General features: G+C 34.1%; 2 long non-coding RNA genes and 1 pseudogene across 4 annotated transcripts; 2 read left to right on the plus strand and 1 right to left on the minus strand.

Annotated features, from left to right (window-relative positions):
• Positions 1 to 708: 708 nt before the first annotated feature.
• Positions 709 to 1,780, minus strand: LOC136235296 (alpha,alpha-trehalose-phosphate synthase [UDP-forming] 6-like; annotated as a pseudogene).
• Positions 1,781 to 2,892: 1,112 nt separating this feature from the next.
• Positions 2,893 to 5,880, plus strand: LOC136235298 (uncharacterized). Its single transcript, XR_010691752.1, has 4 exons — positions 2,893 to 3,156; positions 3,334 to 3,449; positions 4,768 to 4,868; positions 5,557 to 5,880. It is a non-coding gene; the product is annotated as an uncharacterized lncRNA (long non-coding RNA).
• A 5,955-nt stretch (positions 5,881 to 11,835) lies between these two features.
• On the plus strand, positions 11,836 to 16,936 carry LOC136235299 (uncharacterized). Of its 3 annotated transcripts, none has more exons than XR_010691754.1 (7): positions 11,836 to 12,001; positions 12,089 to 12,257; positions 13,006 to 13,322; positions 13,422 to 13,458; positions 14,029 to 14,126; positions 14,262 to 15,456; positions 16,700 to 16,936. It is a non-coding gene; the product is annotated as an uncharacterized lncRNA (long non-coding RNA). The 3 variants fall into 3 exon arrangements; XR_010691755.1 differs by having other exon boundaries at positions 14,262 to 15,391; XR_010691753.1 differs by lacking the exon at positions 16,700 to 16,936 and having other exon boundaries at positions 14,262 to 16,689.
• The last annotated feature ends 4,974 nt before the right edge of the window (positions 16,937 to 21,910 follow it).

The raw sequence follows: 21,910 nt of genomic DNA on the forward strand, positions 1-21,910 counted from the left end.
CTTTCTAACTTCTAATTATCAAAACGATTATATGGAATAAAGAGACCGAAAAATTCCTAAAAGATTCGATTATCAAAACGATACCGACCTTACAGAAAATGATTGAACAACAAATAAAATAAAAATTGTACTGGAAAATGAATAGACTTTCACTAGTACAGAAATGGCCTATGGTCACGGTCGTTTACCGTCATAAGCTATGGTTGTACGACCGTGGCCAAAAGAGGCGTGGCAAATGCTCGGCATTTTTAGCAACGGTTGATCGACCGTGGCCAAAGGGGCATTAGAGTCGGTTTTTACGTGTAACCGACTCTAATGCCTTACATTTTTGTCATGGTTGTTACAAAAAAACCGTGGCTAAAAAGGTCTTTAGCTACGGTTTTTTATAACAACCGACTCTAATGCTTTGATCATTAGAGTCGATTATTTTAACAACTGTGGCTGATGTCAATTACATTAGAGTCGGTTCTTTATAACAACCGACCCTAATGTTAGTTTTTAGCAATTTTACATCAGTGGGTTCAAATTGAACCTACTCTATATTTTTCCCAATGTATTACTGTAATTAACGGTAAACGATATTTGTTACCCTCAAATAGGATTGACAGCTTACTAAAGAGAATTGAAAACAGGTCAAATATCTTTATAGGCCATGCTAATCCTAAAACAGGTCAAATATATTTAGATGTAGGCCATACTAATCCCTCCAGGACATTGCATTACTTCCACAATCTACGAATACAATACAACAGAATTACACTTGTCCTACCAAAACTAACCATAACCAATTTGAGTACCAACAGTACATAAATATTGATAATGCATCCTTCTATATATTTAACAAGCACAAAAACCTCTAAATTTCAGTTTCAACAAGCTCAAGTTCAAACTTCAAACCACAAACATATATTTTACAGCTTCACTAGGAAAATATCACCACTTGCATAAAGCAGCACTCATAAATTACACCGAAACTAGAGTGTCATGCTTAAAAACTTAGACCTTTCATTTCTGCTACATAGTAATTGTCTGTTCCGAAACTGAAGCCAAACCTTGCATCAATCTAACAATTTTAGTTTGTATCATCCATATAATATTTAGCCTTACTTGGTTTGTTCCCAATAGTACATGCAAATACCTCTACCCTTAGAGCAATTGATGCCCTTGCCATTGAACTTATTATTACCTCAAACATATCTTCATCTGATCTGCCATCTCCTACCTATTCACAATACAAAATCTGGCGACGATCCCCTTCCTTGCATCGTTGAAAGTAACCTTTCGCCACCAGCCCCTTGCTTACTCCCTACATTGTATACTTCTTATTAGAATCAACTCGAATAGTATAATGCATGAAAAAATAATGGTAATGGCCCCACTCAAGTATCAGCCTACAAATTTACACTCAACCATCTACCAAATTCACATTAATGATAACGGCTCCACTCGAATATCAGCCTACATAGAGTATGGAAAAATTGAAACCTTTATTAAGAAAAATATCTGGTGCAAACCTGAGGTTTAACTTCCACTGTATTTTGACCACTCTTGACTGTTACAGGTTCATTTGCTAAGACGCTCTCGAGATGATCTAGAAGTTCTTTAACTTGGCATGAACCAAAATCTGGATTTGCATCCTCATACGACCATACTAGTGAAGTTCCCTTATCCTCAATAGTGGACCCATCAGTTGTTTCAGTATAAAGTTGCATCACCAGTTCTGCAATCTGCTTCCAAGCTGTGTCCGTTACAGGCACACATGTTCCCATCCGAGTCTCGCATTAGCCTGAAATCAAATGATATTCAACTTCAAATTAAATCACATTGCAAGTCCAATAGTAATGATAAGTTTAAAAATTCAAACCAATACACCTAAGGAAGTAGCCATGTTCTGCAGCTAATCCTAGATTCTCACACAGAAAACCATTCAGTAAGAGTTTTGCGGCTACTAACACTAAGAAGGAAAACAATATTATTCTCATCTCTACATAAGTTATTTAGGATGTCAATTGTTTTAGGAGGCACGCTCTTATTAATCGAAGCCTATATAATTCCAAACGCTAATTGATAAACAGAAGAAAACGACAAAGACTATCGAGAATCGTGCATTTCAAGCTAAACACAGAGATGCAATTACAGAAGCATAATTAAACTGTTGAAACACCATTTCCCGATACTTTAGAAACAGAAAACCTGTTTCATTTAAACAGAAGTTAGCTGCTACAAAAATTCAAACTGTTTTCAGAGGCTATTTGGTTAGTGTTTGTTTAAACTCAAAAGTTAATCTTCTAATATGGGTATTCTCTAGATTTTGTTTTTGTTTTTATTTTTGTACTTCCAAAATTAGGTAAAAGTGAAAGGATATAAAGGAAAGTGAAACAAAAAGACGTAGATTTGAATTTGTAAATGGGTTATTTTAATTTAAGAGTTATACTAGTGAAGAAAAAATTAAGAAATGTGTTGAAAAAGACTCAGATACTATCTAATTGGCAATGGGACCTCCACATGTCTACAAAATGGGATACCCATGCATAACTCATTTCCTATTTATGACAAATTTTGCACGTTTCTAAATCAAAACTACATAGTTTGAAATTAATAATATTATTTATATTTAATAATTATAATTTGATATTTATTTGTTTATATTATAATTTGATATATTAAAGTTAAATAATATGATAACACTAAATATTTGGGTTAATAATATTTATTTATAAAAAAATTTACACAATAAATTTAAATTAATTAATATCAGTGCACGGTTCCACTTCAAATATATCCATAACTAATTCAAATAATTGAATAATACTATTTTTCACAAAAAAAAAAAAACAAATAAGTAATATTATTTTATAAATTGATATATAAAGGAGTAAAGTAAAGTTTTAGGCGTTTTAGGGTTTTCAAGTTTTCCTTTATCTCATTTCCGCCTCCATCCATTATCTATCTTCGTCTTCCTCAGTTTTCCTTCTTCGACTCCACTGTCTTCTTCAGTTCTCAGTCTCTCGTCTACCCCCGTAACCCACTTCGCCTCAGGTCTCCATCTCTCAGCGGCCGTCGTAACCCTCTTTTCCCAGTTCTCCATCTCTTGCCGACCCCGAATCGCCTCAGTTCTTCATCGGTCACCTCAACTGAATTCGTAACTGCTCTAAGGTGGGTTTTCTTATCTTTTTTAATACTTCTGTCTTAAATTAGCTTTCAAAAAATTAGTAGAAAAATTGAAGTTCTAAATTCGAACTTTAACTCTGTTTGAACTTGTTTTTCTTCCTCTGTTTAGCGCAAACTCTTCATTCGTTTTTTATCTTAATTTTATAGAAAATTTCTCTCCAGGACCCAAATAACTGGGTTTTCTCCCATGAACTATTTGTGTCAATGGATTACGACATTTGCATTCCGTGCCACTGCCAGACCACTTGATTTTCCTCTGCTCCGGGTCCTTAGGCCAGGTACCACTACTTCCTGTGAATCTCGCACTAGATGTTGCAGGGGCTTACAATCAAGGCTAATGTAACATTATGGTTCTGTAATACAGAATTACAGATTATTCTTAGTTTTTAGTACACGTATGATTTGATTGTAATCATTTATAAGTGATATCTGTTGAATAGGATGGAAACAAATCCAACACAGGGTTGATGTATTTCTTTGTGTTGGAGGAACAAATAATTGTTCGAGTTAGTTCTTGTTTCCATATTGCTTCAATTCTGGTTTGTCGTTGTTTATTTTGTTTTAGGTTGCAGAAAACACGGGATTTAGATGTGAATAAAATGCTTGATGATCACCAAGGATGGTGAATTCAGAGTTGTAATTTGTCAATGGTGGGGTTTTTCATTTGTTGGCGAATATGTTGAGTCTTTTAGTTAATGGTTGGATTTTTCAAAATGGTATGCCATTGTAACAACATTCTAATGTGCATTTATTCTCTAGTTCCTTCATTTCCTTGTTTGGTTTCGTCTACAACTGAAAATGAACAATTTACCCCATAAGGTATTTCAATTGAAAGATTTACTTAGGCCAATTGTCTATAAACTTATCATTTGAATTTCTTCCATTGCTTTATTGTTGGTTTTAGTGTTCATTGCAAATAACAACAATGGCAATTGTAGCTTTATGATGTGGCTTGAAATATCTCTTATGCTAGATGGCATGAGAACTTTCTAATTGTATGATAATGTCATATGATAATTCAATCCTCAATAAGGAATTTTATTTTTGCTACATGTACTCTGAACTCATCACTAATTGGTTAATGTATGATACTAAGGTATGTTGCTACATGACTTCAATTAATAATATTGGTTGCTACATGACATTATGCTGAATTTTTTTGAACTGAATAATTGTAAATCTTCATGCAAGTTCATGTATCAACTTTTGTTCTTTATATATATCCATTAGCATTCTGATATTCTGCATAAAAAATACTTGATTATAGTATTTTCAAGATTGTCAATTTATTCTATTAATCACTAGTTTAATTAAAAAATAGGTCTATTCCCTTATCCATTCAGTTTAGTTCTATTGTACCATGTGAAACACTAGTATTTCATAGAGAGTAATTGTGTCCATGTATTTTTAGCTCAACTGGTACTTTATGATTGTTATGGAAATTTGGGAAATTTGGTATTTCCTTGGATTCTAGTGATGCCCATGCTTTTATGAACTACATCAAAAAGGGACAAAAAGATAGATTAATGGAAATTTGGTATAAGCCTTATACAATCGCTTGACACCTTATCTTATGTATTACCTTTGTTATGGAAGGTAACGAGTTAAGCGGAAGTGGAGTTGGAGTTGGCGCAAGCATCAGTGTTGAACTCTACGGGAGAGATGTAATCAATCGTAAAAAATCATCAATGATTTGTGTAAGAACTCTAACATCAAACTTTCACTTGTAGTACTTGGTATGTGTTGAAATATTACATATGTTTCATATAAGTTTAAACCACAATTGTTATACGCACTGCTATGTAAGTTTTTTGAATTAGTCTTGTTGGTTACTGTTATATGATACTCCGTTTCATGAATTTTATCTGTTTGTTAACGTTATACCTACTGCTTGACAGTATCTTTGTGAAACTAAAGTGCTACTCTAAACTTACTAGACCGTGGGTATCATTAAAAGCATTTTCTCTTTGAAGCAAGGGAAGTGGCATTATAGGAAAAAGTTACGAAAAGTAGAGACATTTTGGACCATGAAAACATGTATAAAATATACCTTTTGGACATGTTTACAAGAGACCATTCAGTTTTAGACACAGTATACATGGCCAGTATGTTAGTTTTGTGTAACATGTTGACAGGAGTACTTTTAGTGGAATGGATTATAAGTTTTCATTTACTTATATTATTCCTTTTATGTAAAATGTTGACATGAAGACTTTTAGTGGAATGGATTATTAGTGTCGTGTAACTTGTTGACAAGTAAAAAATATATGCAAATGATTAGTTTTAGTGGAATGGGATTATTAGTTAAGAATATATATAAATTTTGTGTTCATTAAGTCGAATATCGATGCATATTTTTAATTTTTTGTGCTATATTAAATGTAGGCAGAGTGTTGAACAGACACCTACTGAACTTGAGGCAGCCATTAAGCAAATATAAGCATTCTATATGGCTTATGGAGGGGTTAATAGGGATGGAGGGATTTCTGGACTGGCTTCAGCTGCATCGACTACACACGAATCTGTATATACTCATTTTGGTGGTTACATTAGGTCATGAATGTATGACTTGACTAGTTCATTATTATGAGACCTTAGAACTTATTATTATTAGTTATAAATTTTGTTTAGTATATTTTTATAATTTTATTTTTTTAGAAGAGTATGTGTTTGACTTTAATTGTTATTTATAAATATATTTTGTTTATTTATCGTTTGTTTTATTACGGAAAAAAATATATAAAAGAAAGTTGTCCAGAAATTCACGACGAACAATTCGTCAGTAATCCGAGGGTATAATGTTAGTTAATGAAGTGAGCTTTGAACTTTCTATCCAAAACTTAGTTGAAAATTCGTCAGTGACATTTGCAACCGGATTATTTGCGACCAAAATATAGTCTCTAATAATATCACACACAAATCTGAACTTGGGTATTGAAACCAAATAGTGGTTGTAAAAAAATGGTTTGTAACTTTGTCACCAACTTAACAACCAATTTATTGGTTGCAAACTTTACTACCATAAAGCTAGATTTGGTTTCAAAGATTTAGCAACCTAGCAATTACCAACCGATTCATTTTGGTTGCTAAAAATACAAAACTGGTTGCAAGACCGTGTTAGAGACCGATTTAGCAACCAGATTGTTGGTTGGTAATTACTGTTTTTCTTGTAGTGCTCCTAGTTTTGAATTTCTTATAATGAAGTTAGTAAATGTAAAATAGTCAACAAAAGTTAGGCAATAATAAAGTAGTAAACAATATGAGATGTGCCAAGATTTGATTAGATTTGATTATTCTCTGCATCACAACAAGTTGTGTTGGTTTCATCATATCCAAGACAATTATTGATGTAGTAGTTTGCTTATCAAGATGATGGTTGGTAATATTAATTCATTCTTTTTGCCTTTTTCTTTTTTTTTTTAATTTATTTCCTGTAATCTAAATGAATTCACATGAGGAAAAATGGTCCTATTCAAGCCAGCAATAATGCAATCTCTGAGTTGTGAAATGGTGTTGAAGAAGACACAAAAAATGAACAATAAGGACATAATTGGATGTGGAGGATATGGAACAGTTTACAGACTAATGGTAAGTGATTTGGTGGCTTTTGCTGTCAAGAAACTCAACAGAGGAAGTGTAGAGAGAGATCGAGGCTTTCAAAGAGAGTTGGAAGCTATGGAAGATATTAAACACACAAATATTGTTACTCTTCATGGCTATTATACTGCTGCTCACTATATTCTCCTCATCTATGAGTTCATGCCTAATGGAAGCTTAGATTCTCTCCTCCATGGTATGTTTAACTTAGACTCACTCTATTAGTTTAGAACTGCATATTGACTATACAAACCGATTTGAAGGGTCCAAATTGACACTTCATGTTGGGATAATAAACATAATTTGGATAGCTAGATCAATATGCTCCAAAATAACACCTAAATACAACACTCATTAGATCAAATTCCAAAAATTAGCACGTTAAAGGATCAAATTGATACTGAAAGTTTATTCTGATAAGAGTGCCCATAGATTCAAATTATTAAACATGATTGACATCGTATTTCAGAGAATTGAACTTCAAATTTAGGAATCTAATCATAAGGATGACTTTATTTACTTTTGAACCGCAGGATTGAAGTAGCAATAGAAACAATCATCAATATCTACAAAACTGGACTTTGAAAACAATCAATCCGTCTATCAATTCCAAAAAACAATCAAAATTAGAACCCATTAATGGATGAAATACTGAAAACAGCAATGGAAGAAGGCTATCTTTCAAGCTTACTCAATAATGCTTCCATTGCTGGCAATTCCTTCATAACACCAATTAATGGACTTGCTTCTTTCAATTTCTGCTGATCCCTTATCCACCTAAAATGAATTCACAGAAACTTGAACAAATTATATGCCAGTAAAGTCTAACAACATGTTACAGGACTTCAATTTGAACTTCAATTTTTGTCATCAAATTACACATATCCAACATGAGCAGTAATTATATGAAATTACTCAACTTGAACTTTAATTTTTGTCTTAAGATTACACATAACCCTTAACCAAAGATCATAAATCACAAAATTGAAGAAATTATTCAGATGCTCAATCTTAATTTTGTACTAAACGGCCAAAACCCCAAAATGCAGTTATAACAAGCAATTCGTTAACACAATGAACACAGGAGAACAAAACTTGTTACGGGACTGAACGAATAAAACAAGCCCAAACAACCAAAATTATGAGTACATACCCAAACATGGTCGAGTTTCATTCCTGAAACAAAATGAGTAATAGCAATAGAAACTCTAACCTGCTTCACGAACTCGAACTCCAAACCGTGAAAGACGAACTAGAACTCAAACTCCAAGGAACAGCAAAACTAAACTCGAACTCACAGAACACGAAATCGGAAGAGTGCAGACTGGAGTTTCAATACTCCTTTAAACAGATCGATCGAGGGAATTGAATATAGTGTTTAGGGCATGAAGGAGAAAGAAGCAGATTGGGAATGAATACAGTGTTTAGGGCATGAAGGAGAAAGAAGCAGATTGGTAATCACATGAAGTGGGAATCGCTCTAAACATTACGATTGAAATCAGGTCTTCAGAGTCGGTTTATCAAATAACCGACTCTAAATATTATCATTGGGTCGGTTAAAGGCATAACCGACACCAATCACCAGTTATTTGGCTTCGGTTTGCAACAACCGACCCTATTATTTGGGTCATTGGTGTCGGTTCAACCAAAAACCGATGCCAATGACCATCAAAAACACACGCGGTTTTAAAAAAAACATTTAGAGTCGGTTATTAAATTTACCCGAGCTAATAAGTTCGTATTAGAGTCGGTTTTTTGAAATAACCGACTCTAATAACCTTTAGCTACGGTTTTATAAACAACCGTAGCCAATAAAGCGTAGCTATAGGTCAATTCTGTACTAGTGTGTAGATCTGAAAATTAAATCTAAGGGAACAACTAGGAATTGTAAAACTGCTGAAGTCTAGAGATAATTTGCTAGAGTTTTGGCTTGTATGTGTTGAGTTGTTGAGTTGGTTGATTGGGTTGATTGGCTATTTCATCGTGATTCCTTCCATTTATAAATGTTGGAGGTAACTTCCTGCTTGCTTCCACTAATCCACGTTCTCCACCACATTGAGTAACCTCCACTTTAACTTCTATGATGGATTGATACGTACACTTTCTGATTGTTCCTGCTTTTTAATTGGCTCACGAAAACACGTTAAAATATTAGCTGGCACTTGGTTCCCCTATGTTTACTTTAAGTTCCCCTTGATGTCCACTATAGGAAGTTGATTTCCCATGAGGTACAATATGATTTCCCCTAAGGTACACTACATGGTTTCCCCTAAGGTAGACCATGGTTTCCTAAGTGAACGATGTACTATGAAAATATGAAAAGTTTCCCGAAATGAAAAGTTTCCTAAACAGGCCTTTTAAGAAAAAGTTTCCTAAAATGTTCTTTTAAGAAAAAAGTTTCCTAAAAAGAAAAGTTTATCCCATGAAAAAGAGTAAACCAGAGTATGCAATAAAAAAAACTTTATTTTTGGTGCAAACAATTGCCCCCCTCAAGCATAAATTTGAGGAACGTAAATTTCATGCTTGATTCTTCAAAAGCCGTGGAGTCAGCCTTTGTATCACCTTCATAGTAATATCTCATTTCCTCAATCAGAGGAATTCTCACCAGCCTCAACTTCACCTCTTACTTCTCCATTGACTTAGCATCTCATCGCTGCTTTATTTTTTTCTTGGCTTGTGAAACTGAAAGTGGCCAACTTGACGAAGGTCATACTCATATAGTTTTTGGACAGCTTCTCGAATGATCTCTGCAGTAACTAGGGGAATCTGTTGAGGGTTGCCAATCTGTTGGTGAACATAAGGCACATTACGAATTCTAGGGTTTCTCCCATTTCCTTTATGGTTGCCCCCTATCTCTCCAATGATATGATGGCCTCCTGTCCCCTAAAGTAGACCATGGTTTCCTAAGTGAACGATGTACTAGGAAAATATGAAAAGTTTCCCGAAATGAAAAGTTTCCTAAACATGCCTTTTAAGAAAAAGTTTCCTAAAATGTTCTTTTAAGAAAAAGTTTCCTAAAAAGAAAAGTTTATCCCATGAAAAAGAGTAAACCAGAGTATGCAATAAAAAAACTTTATTTTTTGTGCAAACAAATCCTAATTACAATCATTTATGCATATAAGCAGAAATGAATTGGCATTATAAGCAATTCCTACATAAACATGGTCACCAGTCCAACTATGATATCTACGCAATCTGCCACTTCGTCTCCTATTGTGTCGGTTTCACCTATTTTGGATGCCTTATAGGATCCTAACAAGCACTTGGTTTCTCTAGCTAGGGTTGGGTGTTCAAACCTGATGCGGTTCCCATCAAAGCTTCTATGCACCTACATGCATCTAAAATACCAGAATGGAGACATGCAATGGTTGACAAGTATAATGCTCTTATGAAGAATGGAACTTGGGAACTTGTTTCGCTTCCACCACGTGCTAATTTAGTTGATAATCGGTGGTTGTTCAAACTGAAAAGAAAGGTTGATGGCACAATTGATTGGTACAAAGCATGTTTGGTTGCACGAGGTTACCATCAACCATTTGCTATTGATTATACTGATACATTTAGTCTGATTGCCAAACCAATGACTATTCGACTTATACTTCCTTTGGCGGTTTTAGTTTGTGTGGACAGTGTTGCAGTTGCATGTTTCAAATGCTTTTCTGCATGGTGATTTTCATAAGGATGTGTATATGGATCGTGATCTATAATTGGTTATGTCCTATTTTGTGGATCCAATTTGTTATCATGGACTTCCACGAAACAGCAAATGGTTTCTCGATCTTATACGAAGGCAGAGTATAGATCAATTACCACAACAACTTCTAAGCTTAGTTGGTTACAAATGTTGATGAAAGAAATTGGTAATCCTATCATACAATTGTTGATTTTATGATGTGATAATTTAAGTGCAGTGTATCTATCATCGAATCTTGTGCTTCATAATTCTACCAAGCATTTGGAAATTGATTTTCACTTTGTTAGAGATCGTGTTCGATCTAAGTTGCTGGTGGTTCAACATACTTCGACTATAGATAAAGTTGTAGATGTTTTTGCTAAACTATTGGCAAGAGGCCGTTTTCAGTTTCTTAAAGACAAGCTAACAATTCGTTCCCAACCAGTACAACTTGAGGGGGGAGGGGTAATGGACTTTGTATGGAAAGTAAACTGTTTAAGACTTGGACTTGCATAAGAAGTCTTAAACCTATAATTGAACATACTTGTATGAAAGTAAATTGTTTAAGAGTTGGACTTATATAGGAAGTCTTAAACCTATCCACTATGTTTAGAGAGTGCTTGTCCGAACCACTCTAGTATAAACACGTGGGTATTCTTCATTGTTCAATATACACTGAAATAATATATTTCCACCAATATTTACATTGTTTAAAATGGACTTGATACTTCTCCCATTAAAAATCATAATTGTTGTTCATTTGATCTTGGGTTTTACAAGACTATGTTTGTATTCACTGCATTCCTGCTCAGTTGATATACTCTTAGTTCAAGCATATTGACATTATGAAAAATCTATTAATCATAGTGTTCTTTTATATGAATAAACGTGATGCGTGGATTCTATAAATTTTTAAATATAAAATATAAATATTTTATTATTGTTTTATTGTTATATATATATATATATTTATTTATTTATTACATATTTATTTTTTAACGTGTATAATTTTTATTTTTATATATTATATTGAAAATAATAACGTTTTTTTAATAATCGAGACATTATTACAAGTGTGAGATAATTACAAGAGTAATCTCAAATGTAAAAGGATATTAACAAATTAATTAACAAGATAAGCTTAAAGGATAATTCAGAGATGATAGGAGTATTATCTTTAGAAGTAACAATTGACAAACAAAAAGAAAGATTTTCAATACATAATTCTGCCAATGATAGAGGGCCAAAAATTTAATTTTCATTTGGGAGACCAGTTCCAGACGGTTGATTTATCTTTGGTCGGATGGTCCAAATTAAAACCCTATCTTTTTGCATATTAAAAGAGTTTATTCTCTATGTCCTCTTATTTGTGTTCCGCCTCTCTCTTTCTTTTCTCTCAAAACTGAGATCTAACTATTCATCTCTCTCAACCATTCTTGTGTGGATCTTTCTCTTCGAAAATGCTTATATTGTATGCATCTAACTATAACAATCGGAATCAAGAAGGAAATCAAAATCATAATCAAAATCAAGAATAAGGAGGCAATCAACATCCAGGAGGTAATGAGAATCTTATTTTATAGACAGCTACGACTTTTCATAACTGAAAAGAAAGAGGAAAATCTGAAAAACAATAATTATGTGCAGGAAAAGTAACGGTGAGGAAACAGAGAGAAAATTCATGTCAAGATGTGCCTGGATCTGCACAGATCTTCCCAGCTTTCTCAAGAACTAAAAAGGATATGCTATCACTTGATTGCAGAATGTTGCCGGCGAAAACCATCCCTCCTTACACGAGGATGATAAGTGACTGCAAGTAAGTTTAGGTTTAAAGAAAATCATTTCAGAGATCTTTTGTTATTTAAATATGTATTTTTTTTGTTGATTAATCATAATAAGAATCATCTATGCATATAAGCAGAAATGAATGATTAATTGTTCTTGGAATTGGGATTACAAGCAATTCCTACAAAAACACGGTGGTGTTGTTATTGCACCTAAAAAATAATAATTGATCAATTTGTTCAGAGAATACAAGTTCATTTTTACTTCTGGCATGGAATCAATTGAGAGGAAGCCTTTGCTAGTTACAAGATTGTGATAGACTTAGTTTTCTATATCACCTTGCTGAAGATCTTCTTTTTTTATTTAAAAACATACTTGGATATTAGGGGTTGATTATTTTAATGAAACAGAGTGTATGAGAAGGGGCATATTGATTGAATATTGTGAATATTGTGTTAGATCGATGCATGTTAAGAATGATATGGGCACTTTAGTTTTCGCGAATTGATTGAATATGCTATAAATGAAAAAAATTAGAAAATTAGAAAATAGTTCAAGAATTGATTGAATATGCTATAAATGAAAAAAATTGTTGCTAATGAAGTCTTTGATCTTGGGCACTTTAGTTTTTGTATTTTGTAGAACTTAAGTTTTCGCGAGTAGCTTTTATAGTATGAAATTTTAGATTCAAAGTTTATACAACCATGGACTTAAAAGTATGGACTTTTATTTTATCATTAATGTGAAATCTGATGTTGATGCTGTGATTCTTGCTACAGGTTATGACAGAAAGAAAAAGCTCAAGGACAATGTTTATAGTCTGTTAGAATTTAAGTTTTCAAAACTAAAAACTTGTTTTAAAGGGATCTGAGACTGGAATCGACACCTCACTCCTCTTCTCTTTCTCTGTCTATATTAATATTGCATGCCTTTCTCTTTCAAATTCACATCTGGGCTCTTCAGTCCCTTTTCCTAATCTTCATCCGCTCCTCTTCTTCTCCTTCTTCTTAAGGAAGCCAAATCCGAGTTCCTGAACACTCTTCTCGAAGCCAGCCATGGATCGAGGAGGAGCTGATCAATGGGATGCTCAGAAGATGTTAGTCTATTTGTTTAACCACGTTTTGATTTCGATTTCCTTTATTTTTTTGCTTATGGAATATTTTTTCATTTTTTTTTTCTGAATCTGGAATTGCAGGTTTGATTTGTAGAATATGTTTGTACAAAACCTGTTGGTAACAGTTCTTTCTCTTCAAATCTAAGGAATTTGAATTTTTCTATTTCATTGAGAAACCATATTCAATTGGTTTTTTTCCTTTCTTCCTTTTCGTATGAGTATACAAAGACTTAATGGTTTGATTACTGCCTCATATCGATGGCTTCTAGTTGAACTCACTCTTAATTTTTGTTTGGTTTACTAAGTCTGTTTCCTCTTACTTTTAGTGAACTTTTTAAAGTTTCAAACAAACTCACTGTTTTTGTTCAATGTACCCTTGTTTTTCAATAGAATTTGTTGAAGGTGAGAAACTTTCCAAAGTTTAGGGACACTTAAAATTTTGGAATTATTGAATGCAAATAGACCAGAATAAAGAGAATTATTGAATGCAATTGGATAAGAATACGAGTTATTGAATGAAATTAGAAAAGAATATGAGGTTGTTAAATACAATCCGATAATAACTTTTTAAAACTTCAGGGTAGGTGAAGTTTTGTGCTGCATGGGGTAACAAATATATTAAGCCTAATATATATATTTTTTCATATGATGTGTTTTCTGATATTGGAATATGTTTCTTTATTTTCAGCTATTGATACATGCGATGGTTTTCTTCATGAATGGTGGACACTATTTCATGATAGGTTTCAGCATGAGCTTGAGGCCAAGGAAAAATCCTCAGATAAGGTGAGTTAGACTGTTTAATGAAAAATATTATCATATTGTTTTCCGTTCATTATTTTATTGGTAGGGTGGTTTATAATAGAATTTATGTTACTAACTTTAATTTTCGTCTAAACTGCTCAAACTGCTGATATAAAGGATTAATTGAGAGACAACCAAGAAAAAAATGGGTTTGATGGACACAAAGATAGCTGTTTAAACAAATGTAATACTTTGATGGAACTCTTGATGAAGGCTTGGAGGAACGAACTACATGAAGTTCCTAGTCATGGCAACGGGATTGTCAAAGACCTCAGCATTGTTGAGAAGCTGCAGTAGAATATTAAGTTACAAAATATGTCAGGAAAACGCGAAGATATTGCAGAAAGCAGCAACAATATGTTAGAAAAGGATTGACAAATTGAACATGGCGTTTGAGAAATGAAGGAGGTCAAAGACACAGCAGCTACAGAAAGAAAAGCCAAAAATAGAAGGGTTGGAGATGAAATAAGAGAGTCCATTGACTGGAATGCTTTGGAAAGAGAGGCAGAATCAAATGGAAGGTAAAGAGGAAAAACACCAAAACAATAAAGGCGAAATGGATAAAAAAGGAGAAATACAGAACAAGAAGCTATGATGGAATTGCTGCCGGAGGAGATTGTTACATAAATTCTATTGAGGTTGCCTCTGAAATCTCTTTTGAGATTTAAGCATGCTTCCTATTCATGTCTTTTATACAAAGAAGATTACGATGACACTATACATGCTGAAGGATTTGATTTTCCATATAAGTTTTTTTTTTGTCATGAAAAGCGGATTCTTGTTCGTGTTTGTAAGTCTTGTGATGGATTAATATGCTTCCTTAGATATCAAAGGCTCAGCTAAGTATAAGATAATACGATCTCCATTGATTTCAATTGATGATATAGTCGCAATGGGTTATGATCCTATATCTAATGATTACAAGATTATAAAAGTGTCATCTGAATGCCCCATTGATGAAGCATATTAATCCATCACAGGAGTTACAAACACAGACAAGAATCGGCTTTTCATGACCAAAAAAAACTTATGTGAAAAATAAAATACTTCAGCATTTATAGTGCCATCATAATCTTCTTTGTACAAAAGACATGAATAGGAAGCATGCTTAAATCTCAAAAGAGATTTCACAGGCAACCTCAATAGAATTTCTATCACAATCTCCTCCGGCACCAATTCCACCATAGCCTCTTGTTCTGAATTTCTGCTTTTTAAGAATGAACAACATCCTTGCCAGATGAATAAAGGTATAAATATTCCATTCCCAAAGCGTGCGTCGAACTCTAGAGGATTTTCAAGATATGAATACTTGGTATGATAATGTTTGTCATACGATATAAACCAAGATTTCATTGTTATTTTTTGTGGTGAAACTATACTTGCCATGCTCGATATAATATCTAAATTTCAACGGACAATCAGTTGAGATTGTATGATTGTAGTACTTTAGTTTAGAACTGAAACTAGAAAACCAATTTATGAATATTTGAAAATTTGATTGTAGTACTTTAGTTTATGAATATCTGACTCATACTTATCTCTGAAAATTTGAAAAACCTTTTTAGTGAGAGAATAGACCTTGGTTATCATATATATTTTCAGTGTCAAGCTTTTCTAATTTTGAGAATCATTAGAGTTTCTAGCCTTTGGTTGCTTAGTCAGTTCATGATGTTTTGGTGTATAAACAGCCATTTCAAACTTATATATATAATCTTAAAAACAATAGATCTTATTCTTGGAACAAGATGAAAAACTGAAACGGAAAAGAAACTGCAACGGGAATGAAATTGAAACGGAAATGAAATGAGGAAGACACTAATTGTAACAGAAATGAAATGAAATGATATCATATTAATAATGTATACTTACAACAAGAAGATTATATATTTTGTTTTAGGTAACTAAAACTTATGATATTACCTTTGAAGTTTTCTTTCCTTAATAAACCTCTTAAATTCCGTATGTTTAGTTTGTTACTCAACTTGAGGTGATTTAGTAATTCAAATAAAGTCAAATGATTGGTTGTTATAAATGTTAAATTCACATCTCTGACAAATTATACATATATTACTCTTGGGGTAATTTTATTTTTTCTATTTTATAAAATTAAATAGCATAGATTCTATTTACAGTTGATGGAATTTTTTTTTATTAAATTATTGCATACCATTTTGTACATGTAATATAATGTGATGTGTTGCACAAAGATGGAAAAGGACATGGGGAATCTTTAATTCTAAACAATATAGCTAGGAAACAGAAAAGGGACTGAAATGAAAACACTAATGAGAAAGAGTTTATGTGCTACTTATTTATGCATTTATGTTCATCTATGATTGCCATTTAAGTTGTGTTCCTTATTGGAAAATCGATTTTAATTTGTATAAATGTGGGACTAGCTGTAGATTTTGAAAATATAAGCAACTTATGTTACTAAATGTGAAGAAAATAATTGCTATCATTCTCTTGTTCACTATATTTTCATTCCTTTTCTTATAATCAAAACTGTAATCTACTTTTTAGATCTTGATTCTTATTTTGCATCCTTGCTTTAGTTAACGGAAATCCGAAGCAAGGAGATTAAGACGGTGATGACTCTCCAGAAATTGTGTTCGAAACATATGGTGTTGCTGCAAAAAATAATGGAGATCCAGATGCTTATAAATATTCACATTCTGGCAGGTGGTCATTTAGCTTTGATGAAGATTCAAATGCTTATCACTGTGATCATTTTGACAAGTTGTTATGGAAAGGATATATTTCTGCTAATAAAATCTTTAGATGCTTTTGTATGAGTTCACTTTATGGTCCAGTTAAGCTTGGTTTCTTCCTACTTTTTTGAGGAAGTGTTGCTACCCAGTTAAGCTTGGTTTCTTCCTCCATAGTCCATTAACCTCGTCGGAAATTTACCGAAATTGCTCAATAGTCTTGGTGTTTTAAAGTATAAATAATATATTTTCTATATATATTAATATGTACAAGTATAACAATATTAATATATATACTATACAAATTTAATATAAATACAATGATTAAACTTTAAAAAATAAAAGGCAAGTTTTTTAATTGTATAATTAAGGGCATTTTTTAATGTGCAAAACTAAAAGGAGTAAGTAAATCGTTGACTAACATAAAACTTAACGACATTAAATTATATATGTGGAAAACTAGTGTATTAGGTAAAAACATATGAACTAATTAATGGTTTATACATTGTTGTGATTAAATCCTATAAGTTCACTTGTAAACTTGTAATTGGATAGAAACGAGATCAAAGGGGGCCGTGGTCCGGCTTACACACGGTCCAATGCCTAATTCATTTTTAGAGAAGACTTAAGAATCAACACAACATTAAATCAAAGATAAGATGTAATCTTAATGGACGAATGAAGTAGTGTACCTTGAGTGTTTTTTACTCTATTTACAATATGATCGAGCTATAGAAGACGGTTTTGAGTTTAGGAATGAGACGTGTGACCTGTTGATAGATGAATCTGCCCTCGGATATCAACCCTAAAAGGAACTAGGTTCGCGATTCATGGGATTGTGATTACGGTAACGAGTGGATCTTGACTGTGTCTTTTGAAACTTCTCAAGCCAATGCCTTCAATACGGAATCCTAGGGTGACGCTACATGTTCAATTTTTCGAGATGATATTCATATTTCATAAATGTCACATAATAAGCTTATATTTGTCTGCCATCACTCATTAAAATAAATATGACACCTTAATATACCAGAAACAAAAAAAGAAATGGAAATGAAATCTCTCCTGCCATTACGTCTCGAAATTCCGAAAAATGATTATTCCTCAAATGTTTATATTAACAGAAATAATAAAAGAATATGTCCAGTAATACAATATAAAAAAAAACATGAACTCGATTGGGTTTCAAACTTATTACATGAATTTTTTTTTCCTGAGTTAGAATTTAAGGCTAAAACTTGGCCCAAATTTTAAAAGTGAGTGAAACGCTCCATCAAGTGTCAAAACCAAAATAACTTATAGATATTTTTTTTGATAGAAATTGGGACGAGACAGAGCTTGGGCGGGGTGAGCGCCCATGGCCCAAGAACTGAAAAACCCGAATATATTAAAAAATAAAAAGTTTGAGTTTTAAACAAGAAGAGGGGACGGAGGACAAACAAAAGGAAAAAAAATAGAGAGTTAGGAGAAACGAAGATGACTAAAATTACAAATGTCATGATTAATCATCAAGGGACAAAAAGCAGCCGAAGCCAATTAATTGTCGAAGAGGAGACCCCAAATTTTGCAAGAGCGTCTGCAACTCTGTTTCCTTCCCTGAAAATGTGTGTAGAGAAAATGGTTATCATTGAGCAAATGTTGAGACAATGCAACCAATCTTGACGAATAGCCGAGGGGACCTCCATGGAACGATGTTTAATTAGATTAACCACATACATCGAGTTAGACTCAACTCAAAGATGATGCCAATTATTCTCCCAAGCTAATTCAATTGTGAAAATTGCAACTCTTAATTCAGCCATATAGGCAAAAGAAGGAGGGATAGAAAGTGCAAAATAGCCTTTGGAGAAGCCGTGAGAGTTACGAAAAATGCCACCCGCCCCCGCCTCACCAGGTGCACCAAGGGTAGAGCCATCAACATTAACTTTAACCCAGCCATGAGGAGGCTTAACCCAATGGACCGAAATGATGTTGGGAGCAGGAGGGGGCCTTGGCGAAGCCTGAAGACGGGATAAAATACCAGCATCATGACTTGAGGTGCAAAAACCTCTAGCACTGGTAAAGAACTCTCTGATCATCCGAAAGAGACGGATCTAAGCGAACTGGATAGAGGGAGAAATTTTGTTGAAAATTGCATCATTCCTAGTGTGCCAAATTAACCAGATACAAGTGACAGAGGAAACAGGCCAGATCAAAGACACCTGAGAGACGAAGCGTAAGCTACGCAGACTGTCGAAGAAGTGGATAAATTGGGAGTACCTTAGCAAAGAGCAATTGAAAACCTGCTCAAGGACCCGCCAAAGAGAACCTGCAAAGTAACAATGAATAAATAAATGGTTAATGGATTCAGCATCCATACCACAAAGTGCACATCGAGAAGCTATAGAGCACGATGGCACTAGAGAAGATCTTGAGTCGGAATGTGACCATGCAAAACTCTCCAAAAGGTGAAAGAACGAGAGGGAGGGATGTGGTGATTCCAAACAAATTTACGCCAATCCACTAATCGAATAATATTTCTTAGTAGTGAAAGTAACTTTCTCAAAGGGCTGCGAAGCACAGAAGTCATTACTGTCTCGACCTCTTTGAATTAACCGAATACTGTTTTGAACATCCGAAGGCCGATTTTCTAAATTAAGCCACTCCGAGTGAACAAAAAAATCCTTGACAGAATTGTAGCGATTATGCTTAACGTGCAAATCAAGCCCCAATTTATCCGCCACCGAAGGAATTATCCACCTATCAGTCCAGAAGTTGAGAGCCGAAGACCAATCCACCAAATAGTTGGTTCCAAATTGAGGAGTAAACAAATCTACAAGAGGACCAAATCGAAGATAGGGCAATGGTAGCTTTAGGCAATCTTGAGACTTCCATAAATCTAGATTTCAAAAGTGAAATAGCCAGACTATTACTTTGAATCAGCTCCCAACATAATTTTCCCCAGAGTGCCTGATTAAAAACCTTGAAGTCCTTTATTCCTAAACCTCCACCCTCCAAGCTTTTACAACAAGTCTTCCAAGGAATAGTAATTAGTTTCCTCTTATCAATACAACCCGTCCAAAGGAAATTTCTAACTCCTCTATTAAGCTTTTTCAACAATCCCATAGGCCACTTATAAATTAAGAAGGAATGAACCAGAGAGCCAGTTATAGAAGATTTAATTAGAGTTAAACAACCAGCAAAGGACAAAGAACCACCTTTCTATTTACAAAAATGAGAAATAAATTTATCCGCCAGGCTACTGAGATGGCGAGCCCTTTGAGCTCCTTTAAAAAGGGGAACCCCTAAGTAATTGATTGGAAGAGACTCCATACGGATGCCAAGACAATGAGCAAGCCTATCTCGCCTAGGCAGACTAACCTGAGAACTAAAGAAGACAGAAGATTTGCTCCAGCTAACCTATCAACCTGAGATCTTCCCATAGAAAAGAAAGAAATCCTTGAGCGAACACATGTTGCACATAGAAGCTACACCAAAAAAATGTGCATATCATCAGCAAAAAGGAGGTGAGAAGGAAAAGGATTTCCACTAGAGTAGTACATTGGGGCATAAATATCATCCCGCTCCATTTTAGATAACCAACGAGAAAGAAAGTCCTCAGCAATGCCAAATAAAAGAGGAGAAAGGGGGTCCCCTTGCCTAACTCCCCTAGAACAACCGAAATAACCCCTCGGAGAACCATTAATCATAACAGATATACGAGCTAAGGCCAAGATATTTAGAATCCAGTCCCTGAATGTGAGAGAAAATCCGAAACAATCCAACACGGACAAGAGAAAATTCCAAACCAAGGTATCAAAAGCCTTTCGGATATTAACCTTTAGGGCCATGTGACAACCAAAACGCTTTCGATCAAGCAAATTAACCCCCTCAGAATCTAAAGCAATGCACTGGTGTATACTACGACCTTTAAGAAAACCATACTGGTTGGAAGAAATGATTCTGACTGCAATAACTGCTAATCAATCTGTAAGGATTTTTGAAATAATTTTGAAACCAAAGTTGCTCATCACAATTGGGTGGAAATTCTCAATTCTGTCGGCTTCAGCAAACTTAAAAATCAGAGTCATTAGGCTAGAATTTAAACCAGGAAGGATGCAACCATAGTCGAAGAATGCCTGAACCATATTACAAACATCATTACCTAAAATGTCCCAAAAACGATGATAAAAAAATCCCTCCAAAACCATTAGGACCAGGGGCGCTATCAGGATCCATGTTAAAGACAGTGGATTTAATGGCCTCTATGGATGGTTTAGAAATTAGTTCCTCAATTTCTAAAGAAGTTACTAAGTTGGGAATTACTTCATTAATTGGAGAAAGATCAATATGCTCCCTTGAGCTACGAAAGAGGTTAGAGAAGTATCCAATTACATGATCAGATAACCTCTCCATGTCAGATGAAGGTCTACCTTCATCAATTATTAAATTCTGAATGTCAGCTCTTGACTTTCTAACTATGGCAGACTTCTGGAAAAAGCTTGTGATTCTATCACCGTCCTTAAGCCGCTTAATACGGATTTGATCTCTATACATCATTTTCTACCACAGAAGTTACAAGTCAAGGTTGGAGCAAGCAGCAGATTCGGCTCTACTCAAATCCGGGGAATCACCTTGCCTTGTAATTTGGTTTTGAATATCTGCATGTTGGGATTCAGCAAAATGAATATTAGAGTCAACTTTGGCAAACACATTTTTATTCCAGTCCCTAAGAATAGGCCTGAGAGTACGAAGTTTATGGTATAATAATTGTGCAGAAGGAAGAGAAATGTGAGAAGCGGTCCAGTGATTAGCAATGACCCCCTTTAAAGAGTCCTTAGTGGTCCACATAGCATGAAATCTGAACCTAGCTATCATTGGACCCCAGTTTTGCATTGAAGAAGCATCGGACAGTGATCAGACACTAATGCTCTGTCCAAACGACATTCAACATGGGCTGCCCTATGTCGACCATTGGACTAGGTAAAATTTTGACCCAAAGTATCAATATCTACAAGATCATAATCATCAATAAAATTCGACAAGAGCCAGAAGCATGAGGGGATCCAAGTTTCTCAT

The sequence above is a fragment of the Euphorbia lathyris genome, chromosome 7 (genome assembly GCF_963576675.1).
Source record: "Euphorbia lathyris chromosome 7, ddEupLath1.1, whole genome shotgun sequence".
In the NCBI taxonomy this organism is placed as follows: domain Eukaryota; kingdom Viridiplantae; phylum Streptophyta; class Magnoliopsida; order Malpighiales; family Euphorbiaceae; genus Euphorbia; species Euphorbia lathyris.